Source organism: Pinus tabuliformis, chromosome 2_2, assembly GCF_031772625.1.
Source record: "Pinus tabuliformis cultivar Carrire ecotype Pingquan chromosome 2_2, CPIR1, whole genome shotgun sequence".
Classification (NCBI taxonomy): Eukaryota; Viridiplantae; Streptophyta; class Pinopsida; order Pinales; family Pinaceae; genus Pinus; species Pinus tabuliformis.
In genome coordinates this window covers 674,005,542-674,018,020 of record NC_142300.1, presented here as the reverse complement: position 1 = coordinate 674,018,020, position 12,479 = coordinate 674,005,542, and the positions used below count along the sequence as shown (strand labels likewise).

The window sequence follows — 12,479 nt, the reverse complement described above, 5'->3', positions numbered from 1 at the left end:
TGAAAGATGTTATGCATAGACTAGGCATGATATATTCCATAGGCATTACAGCTTCTACGCCATAGACCAGTAAAAAAGGTGTCTGTCCTGTAAGATTTTTGCAAGTAGTCATGTACACCCATAGCATTGAACGTACATGCACATCCCAGTCATTTCGTTGTATGTTGCAAAACGTCGTCAATGCATTCTCCAAGATCTTATTAAAGTCTTCAATTGTTCCATTATCTTCAGGATGATACGGTGTGCTCTTCTGATGATAGACCTAGAACTCTTCAATCAACGCGCTGATCGTTTCATTGAGGAACCCTGATCACTCATCAATACTTTTGGGAAACTAAATCTAGTTAACACATACTCAAATAAGAAATTTTTTATTGTAGCCCTTGTATAATCCCTTACAGGCTGTGCCTCTGCCCAACTAGTTAGATGCTCCGTCGCGGTTATTATATATCTTGCACCTGTCTTCTTTCTTGGGGGCTGAATTGGCCCAACAAAATCAATTCCCCATTTTTCAAATGGTTGCAATGATACTTGAGGATTCAGTGGCAACTCGTCCCTCTGTGAAGGTCTACCCGTTCTTTGACATGCATCACATGCCCTACAATACGCTTTAGAATCTTTATGCAACGCATGCCACTACAAACCTGTGTGCAAAATATTCTGCACTATTTCTTTTCCGGCATAATGTCCTCCCACAGTCCCTCCATGAGATTTTGCAAGGATGCTATTTCTCTCAAAATTAGGTACATATCTTCGCAATATCTCATCCGCACCCATCTTATACAAATTTCCAACAATCACCGAAAAATATGTCGTGCTTTCCACTAGTTCCTTGTTTTCCTCACTGGTATACCCTTCTGGAGCCATTCTTGTAGTCAAAAAGTGGGTAATATATGTGAAATTATTATCCACTACGTGCACTACGAAGAGCTACGCATCGAACAATCTTTCCTTTAGATTCGTAAGCTCATCCCCTGATTCAATTCACGATAGATGGTCAGGTCCTACATTCAACCTACCTAGCTTAACAATGACCTCAAAGTCATATTCTTGAAATAAGAACAACCATCTACATATCTTCCCCCCCAACACAGGCTTATTGACTAGGTACTTCAAGGCAGAATGGTCTGTGTACATCTTGAAATGTCTGCCCAACAAATAATGCCTAAACTTTTGAAGCGTGTATACTATAGGTAATCCTTCGCGCTCTAAGGTTGAGTATATCTTCTTGGCCTTTGATAATTTACTACTCGTGAAGGCTATAGGGTGGTCCATGTCTCCTTCACTGGCCTGCATCAACACTGCTCCCAACGCAATATGTGAGGCATCAACGTGCACATGAAATTCATTCTTCCAATCTGGGAAGACCAAGATCGGCGCGGTGACCATCTTTTCTTTCAATATATCCAGACTGTGCTAAATTCTTCATCCCAATAGAATGTAGCATCCTTTTTCAAAAAGTTCTCCATAGGCATGGTAATCTGAGCATAAGCCTTGATGAACTATTTCTAATATCCTATATGTCTAAGTGTTGCGCGCAGTTGTTTGACACTCGGGGCCTCCAAGTTCACTATCACCACGATCTTGGCAGGGTCCACCATCATTCCTTGCTTGCACACCACATGACCCAGCAAGATCCCAAAGGGGACACAGAATAAGCATTTCTTCAGGTTCAATGCGATCTGATATCTTTGGCATGTATCCAACGTCAAGTGTAGACTTGCAACATGGCACTTTACTAAGCCGGACGCTATCTAGTCATCGAAGTACACTTCCAAGAACTTGTGAATAAACTCCTTGAATGTCGTGATGACTACATGAGAGAATATCGCAGATGCATTCTTGAGTCCAAATGGGATTATAGTATAATGGAAACAATCCCATTCTATCACGAAGGTTGTTTTGGTCTGATCTTCTGGCGCAATCTTAATCTAATGGTACCCATAGAACCCATCAGTGAACGAATATGCCTCATACCCTCCAACATTTTCCAATACCTCATCAGTAAATGGTCTCAGAAAAGTATCATGGACACAGGCATCGTTAAGCTTCCTTAGATCTACACAAATCCTTATTTCACCCTTTTGTTTCTTTTCCTGAACCACCATTAGGCTCACCTAATCAAATTCTTCAACCGTTTTGATGATGCCTGCTTCTAGCATCTTATCCAACTCCAAGCAAACCTTTTCCTTGTATTTTGGATTAAGGCAATATGGCCTCTTCTTAATAGGATTCGTGTCTGATTTCAAAGTGATTTTCATCACACCCAAGTCACCTATGATGCCCTTTAAGTCCCAAAAACTTTGTAGTAAAAATATATTGGTACTTGTGGAGTAACGCATCAACTTTATCCACTGTGGCATCATCCCAATAGTCCCCAACATTGACAAACTTTGGCTCTGCTTTAGTCCCAATGTTTACTTGCTTGGTTTTCAATGGCACAGTGATGTCCAGGTTTTCTATCTGTAAACCTTCGACTTCGCAATGGACTTCTACCTCTGGAATATTGATTTCATCGATCTTCATCCTCCCCCTCAGTGGCCACATTATAACATTCCAGTGCATAGCACAGCTAGGTGCTCTAATCTGGTTGAATCAACTCCAAAGGATCTTGTGTAATTCTGAAGATCGTTTCCTTAACCACTTGTAGAGCTTCATCAATGCTTTCAAACCCATCTTCAAAACTGAAGGTTATTAAGAATCGTTCCGTTAATATTTTCCACTCTGCGGTACCATGGCAGAGCTCTGACTCTAAATACCAATTCATAGGAATGGTGTCTAAAGTATGATAGAATAAGTGCACCCACTCTGGCTATGGCTACATTCCATAAGCTTTAACCCACTTCAATAAATGATCGCGAGGATAATTTCTCCCATCATATTTCTCAGTCAGTCAAACTTTAGGACGATCAAATTGCAACCTCATCATCCTTTGATACTCTAGCCATTCATTGAAGCTATCTTTGTGTGCACCCCACCATCGTGCGGGTGTAGCGTGCAACGCCAAATCGAGCACTTGGAAGCGATGATCCTCAGGGACTTCTCTTTCAAAGGCATCCAAAAAATTATCAATGTCAGTTAAACCATCATAATAGGGTAAATTTCTTACCTCCCACAACACAGCGTGCAACGATTTAGTCATCATGTTGCAGCGTATCATAGATACTTCATGCAACCTATTCTGCCAATGCTCCAATTCTTCATCTGAATCCGAGGTACAGGAGCTTTCCTATTCCCATGCAATCCATCCATCAGTTGTTGGATTAATCTAGTTTTGGTCTCACACTATTGTTTTGTAGATCATATCCTAGACAATACCATAGCAAACTTTCTTGCTTCACCTCCCTACGTAGGAAGCCTTTCTCTTCTTTCACCCTTTATTTATTTTTTCTTATTTTGTTCATAGAACTGTGCATCAACAATTATTAATTTCATGGGGTAGAAGAGGTATCTCGCCCTATTGAGAGAAGACGAGGTTATCCATTTAGAGAAGATGTTTAACACCTCTGAAATTTAGTTCACTTGTTTAAGTTTCTTCCCTTTCTTACTCTACTCAACTTAGTTGGTAAGGAAAAACTGAAAAATTATAAAAGACTGATTATAGTAGGTGGTACTAGTTAAATATTCAAGCATCGTAATTCCACTGGGGTTTTCTCCGAGAAGGAACATATATTCCATCAAGGTATCATCAATTGAAGGATGCAAGGCCCATGCAAAGAGAAGGAATAAATAGAAATCCAAACATTGGGAGTCAAACAATAGCCTCTTTCACTTTACCATGCCTACTTCATAAGCCAAACATGGTCTTATGTGGAAATTCATTACAAAACAAAGGAAACAAAGTGAAATGAAATCAAGCAACAACATAACAATAGAAACAAACTGAAAGACTCTAATCATACTCCTAAACTAACGAAATTGAGGCAAGCTCACATAAAATGAAACTTCCAATGTAACCACTGAAGCGTTGCCTGACCTTTAAGAGCGAGGGAATCAAAAACAAGAAAGATATTCATGACTACGAGATGACAAGAAAGATGAATTGTGAAATGCTGCCACATTTGAAGACTAAAAATACAAGTAGAAAAATATAACAAGAAATCATATGAAAAACATTTTTCGGATGTATTATTGTGCTTATGCACATCACAACCCGGTGTCATGGTGAAGCATTCTTTTGAGCTTTCAAACTTTTTTTTTGTTAATGACCTTGCTAGGTATGAATCCTCCAATGATTGTGTGATAAGATCATGAAAAACAAGTGGAGGATGTGAAAATTGTGAAATATATTGATTTTCAATTTTTACAATCGACTGATCAAGATTCTCGAGAGACAAAGTAATATCCTAATCATGATTGGAACTAGCATCAAGATTGTGATAACTTGACATAACCATCATCGTAGGCTGAAGTGCCTCAATAACTTGCGATAGCTCCAAGACATCAGTATGTGGATCATCAAAAATTGATGGCTTATGAAAATGGATAGTAGAAAACACAGAGTCGTGACTAAATGAGTGGATGAATAGGTCATGACATCTATGATCGTAAATTCCATCATTATAAGGAAAAGGATCCTCATGATCTGATGAATCATAGAGTGGGGGATATTGAAAACAAGAAACTCTACTCTCCATTTGTTCGAAATGACCAAATGATTGATGAAAAAGATCGCAAAGAGAAGAATTTTCCTCACCCTGTTAAAATGTATAATTTTCCCTCCACGAGTCCAAAGAATGATCGGGATTAACATTTCAAGATACAACAAGTATGACAGAATCATGGAAGATGTTAGAATAATGTGGGACAGGTGATAGGGGAGAAACATCAACTTTCATTGCAAATTCTTATTCGAAAAATGAGTCACACACAAACTCATTATGAATGATATCATAAGTTTATGGATTAACACCAAATCCATCTTGAATTTGATCCTCATGAGAACTAGAAGAAGCGAATATAACAGATGGATATAAAAATTCACAATTAGGAGGATCAAGGGAGCCAACATATGGAGGTTGAGGACAAAGATCGTCACCGACAAAATCAGATCCACAATCAACGCTTGCGTTTAAATTCTGAATATGTGGGGTGGGAGAAGATGGTGGTAGATTATCATATGGATTTTCAAGTTATCCAACCTCAATATGCATAAATGGACCTATTTGATGAAAGGAAGAAGAAGATTCACTTGGAATAGCAACCTCCCTCATCACAAACTTGAGAGCTCCATAATCAATGTATGTTGGGATACTTTCAAAGGATTCATATTCTATTGGATTCACCAATATATGAACAAGAAATTCAAATTTATCTTTCATAAAATTTCAATCGATATCACCCTCAGAAAATTCATAACATAAATGAACAAAACGATTGTGAAAATATTCAAGAGATTCATAGAGTGCTTTTCTAAGATGCCTGATTTTCCTATAAACATATTTAGAAGCATACTTGTTAAAGGTGTGATAAATCTCCTTGACAATATGTTTGAAAGAGTGAATGGAAGTGGTTGAAAACGTGTAACACTATTATTTTACACTTGCTTTGAATGTAAGGATGAACAACCTGCAAGCAGTATCCTCATAGTCATTTTTTTTTAGTGCGGAATTCAAGAAAGATAGAGGTGTGCTCGAGAATGGTTGTTCCACCCTTGCCATCAAACTTAATATTTGACAAGTGATGAATTATCCCTAAAGGCACTTTCAGATTTGAAACTCTAGAAAAACATGCCAGGGTTAAGATATGAGAAGAAGCCATTTAATATAAGGAAAGTTCAAACAGACTTCATAGGACCAGTTTATCATCTAGCCCTCTTTCTAGCAGCAGAAATGTTGATGGCGTTGGACCCGCGAACATTCAGGGAGTCTCCCTGATATGAAGTCCCAATTAGACCTCACATCATTTGGAGTAGATGCTCCATCCGAAATAAATACTGGTTTCCTAAATAGTGGGATTTAGTGGTATGACTTGGCTATGATAATGCATAGAATGATGTATTTGTGACTTTGGTGAAACAATTGTACAACTTTGTGAAGAGTCAAGTGAAATGAATGAAAGGGTTCTAACACAACAAGGAGAAAATGGGGGAGCCCCTTAGAAGCCTCTAATAGTATGCAGCTTGAAAGGAACACTCAAGTATAAAATGAATCATAAGTTACCTGTGAAATAGTTCACTAAATAACCATGATTGAAATAAACAACACCATGCATCCAACAAGATTCATACTAATGCAAACAAAATAGTTCATAAGCATTAGCGTAAATGAAATAAAATATATTGCAAACATAACAAGAATAATCCTACTATATTCACAACATATGCATGAAAGTGTGTCGGATTTGAGCTTTTATTAAAGTGAAACTCCCAAGCATACATATACATGTGACAAAACACTAGTCCCAATAGTGAAACATGAAGTCTACACATGCTCCTCCAAATAAAGATACTCCCTATATGCTAAGGATAAGTCAAGGTTCTCAACAAAGCTCCCAAGCTTATGATCCTAAGCCATGTAGAAATTCTGCAAATTCTATACAAATCTTGCTCTAAGACCATGCAGAAAATTTGACAGTAGATTAACCCGATAATGCAATATAACCAAAGAAAAATACTATAACCTACTTCTACAATCAATTTGCGGAAGCTTAAAGATTAAGCAAGATCGAGTTGAACACATATAACCAGAAGAAGAATAATCAATGCACAATACACATGAAAATACTTTGGGGAAAGGCTCAGCTAAAAACCCCACTATTTGTATTATCATACAAGGTGGAAATACATAGGAAATATACAAATCCTTAGCTCTCACAGCTAGCCAGCTCTCAATACAATCCTCGCAGATGCTCACAGGCAATCCTGGTGTCTCATAAGCCTTCTCCTCTGCCCTCCAAGCTCCTATTTCCTTGTGTTCTTCCTCTGGGATGATCTCCTCCAACCAAGTGGAAAATTAATCTCACACACTGATCTCACACCCTGTATGAACTGCGCAATACTCAAGGAACCTTCCGTTGACTGCATGCATGAGTTTCTGATGAGGGAATATTCAGTTATCTAGAGTACACTAGTTGAGTGCATGCATGCATCAACTAACTGATAACTCACAATTAGTTCCTCAAACAGTTTGGAACTAATTTAACTGGACTTAACTTAATAAACTGAGTTAACTAATTACAACTCAAATATAACTCAATCTTATTGTTAGGTTCCTATACCAATAGGTGCCATATTTCATGATTGACTGTTAAAGTGCCAAATATGTTCATCCTTTTCCATGCTGCAAAGGTTCCATATGCCAAAAAATCAAAAAAATTAAAAAATGAAAAGAGGGTATTGCCCTAAAATAAAAATCAAAGGGCAAAAATAATGAACTCGTCAAAAAGAAAGAAAATGAACCCCAAAGAAAAGACCAGGAAAGTGTGCTAGCCCAAAATGCCACTACTATTTTGTTTTTTGCAAAGAGTTTCATCATGTGCAGTTAGTTGACTATTGTCACACTTGATGGATGGACAAACAGCCTAATCTTGGCCAGTCCATGTTTAAATTTCCTGTTTTAGTGTTAGAGAATAAAAATATGTCCAAACAGTTCAAGCTTGGCAGATCAGTAGTTAGGTAGAGAAGCAAGGGTGCTGAACAGTGAAATCTGAGCTCCTGGAAGAAATAAGGGCAAACTTAGATAGGAGGGCAGCTAAAAGAAAAGAAGAGAGTAAGGGTTTGCTAGTTCAAATGCACCCAATCAAAAAGAAGAAAAAATGTTAGGTGTATTACGCTGGGTAGGTAGTTTGAGGTTGCAGAAGCAGGTTTATGAGCAATGTTGTCTATAGAAGGTAATTCATCTTTCATGAATATCATAACTGCAATGGCAGTTGTTTGGTTACAGTTCAGGTGGAGCATGACTAATTCCCCTCCCCATTTCTCCAAGAACACTCACTAACATCCCCTCAAGGACATTGGGATCTGCTCAGTGCCCCGAGTTCGTTTCATTTCATGAGAAAGACTAAGTGAAACTTTGGTTTTACTTATGAGAACTAAGCCACATTTCTTGTGTAAAAATGTTTTTCTTCTATTCTTGCTAAGTTCTCCAAGTTCATGACTTGGATCCATTTTATTCCCTAAGCCTAAGTTTTACTCTTTTAACTTAGTACATTGAATAAACCTTCCATTTCATATTAACACCCTAACTCTATTATATAACTCCTATATAAAGTTTTCCCCGCCCATACTATGTAAAATACATAAAAAACCCCAAAGTTTTAATACTCCGCCCTGGGCTTAATTAAAGCCATATGTTAATGTTTTAGGGGGTCCAAGGTTTACCCGAAACCTTGTGGACAACCCTTCCCCGCGCATGCATATAACATTGGGATTTATTCAACGTTTGGTTGAATAAATAACCGCTCCCGAACATTTAAACCAAAGTTTCAATACACTGCTTGAACATTACAAAACGTTAAAAATTAACGTGGGCCACCACATCATATGCCTCTGCCAACTCCGCCCATCCGTCAACTGTCCGATCCGGGCTTTCCCATCGGATGATCCACGTTGATATCGGAACCACTCCGATAGCCGAATGTTAGCCTCTGGGAAAATGGCAGTTTTGTCGTCGTACAAAAAACATTTGTCGCCGCCTCATTTTATCGCGTCCACTCCACCAAAAACTATCGTCGTCCAGAAAGCGGTGTGATAATACCATATATCACCCCCACTTCCCGCCGCTGACATTGATGCCCACGCCATCACCCACGTCAGCTGCCATCTCACCACTGTATCATTCGCCGTGTCCACCACGTCATCGCCAAGTCAGCGTCCGTACCCCCACTACACGACGAAGATTACGTCAGGCTGACGTCACCCGACCGAAGCGTGCCAAAAACCCACCAAAATAAAATTTCGGTTAAAATGGCGTAAATTTTCGTGTTTTGTTTGTTTCTTCAGCGCAACCTTTGCATGGGTTTTTACGTCCAAAACTGAATTTCCACTGCACAGTCCGCCACCCAAAGAAATTGACTCCACAGCTTGGCCCGTCAACGCATTCTCCCACCCGCATTTTGCACAGGGCGTCCATTAAATAGGTATTTACCCGAGTTCTGCTCCTAAACCATGTTTTTCTAAGTTTTCTCTGTAAAATTTCCCTGAGAAACGGAAATCGAATTAAAATCACCGTGCTGCCCTCAAACTTCTGCATCATAGCCACTATTTTACCCATTTTTTCCAAAAAATCCCGTGAACTTTGTCTCCCTCTGCAAATTCGCCCACCAGGCTAAATTCAGGCCTCTCTCGCCCTATAAAATTCTCTGAGAAACCTCCCAAAACTATTATTTTACCTATTGTTTCTGCATCAAGCCCAAAATTTCAAATTGAAAAATAACACAAGGTTGAATAATGGAGGCTCCAGTGGCCCTCAATGTTTCCCCCCTCAATGCACCAAACAAAGAATTGGAATGGTTGCCCCTTGCTGACAAGGATTTCCAGATTAAAAACTTCGTCGGTTATGTGCCCCATCTCCAGGATTTTTCTGAAATGAGGAATAACTACCACAACAATACTGATGTCTATGGAATCTGGGAGTCCAACATGCCCATGTACTACCTCCCCTCAGTTAATGTTTTCCCTGATTTCATCCACCAATGCCATGCCAACTATGAGCCTACTCGAAGGGCAGTAATGACCCCTTCAGGAGCTGTACTCTTTTATATTACCCCTGATTCCATCAACGAGATGCTACATTTTAAGCCAACTCAGCCTCTGACTCCTCTTTCCATGGGATTCTTGCTTGACCAAGGGGCCAAACTGCCCAATTCAGAGATAACTAGAATAGCTCAATTGTTCATGAAGCCAGATTGTCAGCCCCAGCAACCTCCCCCTTATCTACATTCTTGGTTCACTAAGGCAGGAAGATTCATTCTATACATGACTGCTTCCATCCTGGGATTTAAAACAAGTGAGTTTGTTGATGATCCCAACTTGGTTCTCTTATCCATGTTTACTCGAGGACAGCCCCCTGCTGTCAAATATGATTATGCCACATTTTTCGCTGATAAGATCCATGAGCAATTTATGAGCCTGGATAGAGAAAGAGTGTTCAAATACACATTATATATATATCATCTGCTGCTGTACAGTCAACCAGATAGTTTTCAAGTTCCCCTCAGAAAATTGGATCCCAAGGGAGAGCGCAGGTCTGTAATTTTCTGGACCTCGTTGTTCCATCAGGTCCATTGCTCTCCCTATACTTATTGTGAGTTCATTGAACTGTTCATATATCCAGCCTCTTCTCTATTGATGACAACTCCTCCTGCCAGACTCTCTAGTGAAATGCATAAAATTTTACATATCTCAAAGGGCTGCAAGATAGGTGACTGGTACTTTTACCAGAATCACACAGAGATCGGGATTTATGGCTGTGAGTTGTGCCCCTACAAGCTACCAAAATATGTACCTATGAGTCTGTTTGCCCTAGAATACTTCAGGCAATTTATTAGTTCAGATTTGACTCATTTCTATGGTGCTAGGAAAAAGGCACAGCTCAAAATAAGAAATCAATTGGGTCCTTTTATCTTCAATAAAAGGGAAGCTTGGGAGGAGGTTGATAAGATTTTAGGGGAGGAACTTAAATTAAAACAAACTTTTTATTGGGTACCTTATGACCCTGAGCACTTCATAAGTTATAGAAAAGTGAAAAACAAGCTAACAACATATGTTCACCACCAGATCCCTGAAATTCAACAGTATGCTAACCAACAAGAATGGGTAGAAGGCACATTAGTTGAAGAAATTACTGAAGAAGAAAAATTGGAAAAAACTATGAAAGAGCTTGAAAAAACGCTTGACCTGGACTCTTTTGGACAGGTATCTTTCAAGCTGTCCCAGCATACAGAAGGTGATACATCTTTTGCCGGGACCTCTCAGCATCCCACACAAAAAGCCAGCACAGGGTCAGCAAAGGGCAAAGAGGTAATAGGTTCAGAACAAGACATAATGACAGACCAGCCAGCTACATCAAAGGAACAAGGCCAAGGGCAGGTTCCTCCAGCACAAACAAAAGCACCAGAAATCCCTGTACTACAAACTCCTCTAAATGAGGAAAGGGGCAAGAAAAAGGATAGGAAAGAAGACACACCGATCAGTGGTTCTGAAGAGCAACCATGGGAGAAAAGGTAGAGATTGAACCACTTATCAGAAGAGGAATTCATTCGGGAGACCACAGACAGTTTAAGGGAAGAAAGAGCAGTCAGTCAGGATGCATCTCCAGTTACAGAAACATCGGCCAGTTCACACAGGCAGGAGATTGGAAGACAACACAATGTGGAATTTTCTTCTGCCAGGAAACAAAGTAGGCAAGGCTCTGACATTAAGAGGACATTTACTGAGATAAAAGCAAAGAATGAGCCAATAAGAATTCAACTCTATAATCACTTGCTGAAAATGGCCCCCACAAATCAACAAAGGTTAATGTCAGCATATGACGTTCAGGAAGGAAAGATGATCCTGAGTCACTTCAAGCCAAAAATGTAGCAACCACAGTCAGCTGCTGACTACATCAAGACCAATATGGAAATATTAGCCAAAGACCTCCAGCCAATGGACCAGATTGAATTACATAAGCAAACTGGAGAAATGGTATACTCCACATTGGCAAATAAGGCATTTCTGGCCCACAAATTGCAGAATTGTTTAAATAATACCTCTGCCCAATTGGAGTTGGAAAAATCTTCCTCTTTAGCTAAGGATAAGATAATTAAATCCTTAGAAGAGATTATCATAGAGCTGGGACATGATCCCAAGGATCCCAAAGGCATCCAAGCATTAATAAAGAAGAAGGAAGAAGATATTGCAGCTTTTAGGAAACATCTTAAGCTGCCCATCACCATGCATCCTCAGACTATAGAGATTACTGAGCAGAAATCACAAGAAGATTCAATGGACCTGCTAATGAAAATGAATGAGGGATTGGTAGAAATGGAGAAGGCATTGGACAAAGCACTGCTAGGAAAGCAGGGAGAGTCGACCTCCCAGCCATCACAAACAGATCCAATAGTTACAACTGCTCCTTCTGCAATCACAACATCAGTCCCTCCTACTGTCCTGGCATCAACAGTAGCAAGCAACAACACTACCATGAATACTGAAGAACTAATAAAGGCTATGGAAGATCTAAGATTCCAGGTATCAGAATTAAAGGATGCCAAAGACCAATTGGCAAAATTGGAAATTAGTTATGATAAATCTAAAATGACCGTGGAAGAAAAACAAGGGAGGTAAAAGCATTGGAAAATAAATTAAAGGCATTGGAAAAGGATCTCTTGTTAGACAAACCTATGAGAGAAATTAGAAGCATTTTGTGGGCCAGCATTGGCCAATCCATCACTTATATGTGGATATCAATACAAATAATTTATGAGCAAATTTATTTGGTGACAATAGCTCAAGAAGAAATTCAAAAAGCCATGGATTCATTGGGACGCATGCCAGA

The 12,479-nt window shown here is 39.3% G+C and overlaps 1 pseudogene; it reads right to left on the bottom strand.

The window, feature by feature from the left end:
- Positions 1-12,126, bottom strand: part of LOC149194443 (hsp70-Hsp90 organizing protein 2 pseudogene) — a 91,693-nt pseudogene extending 79,567 nt beyond the window's left edge.
- Between the last annotated feature and the right edge of the window lie 353 nt (positions 12,127-12,479).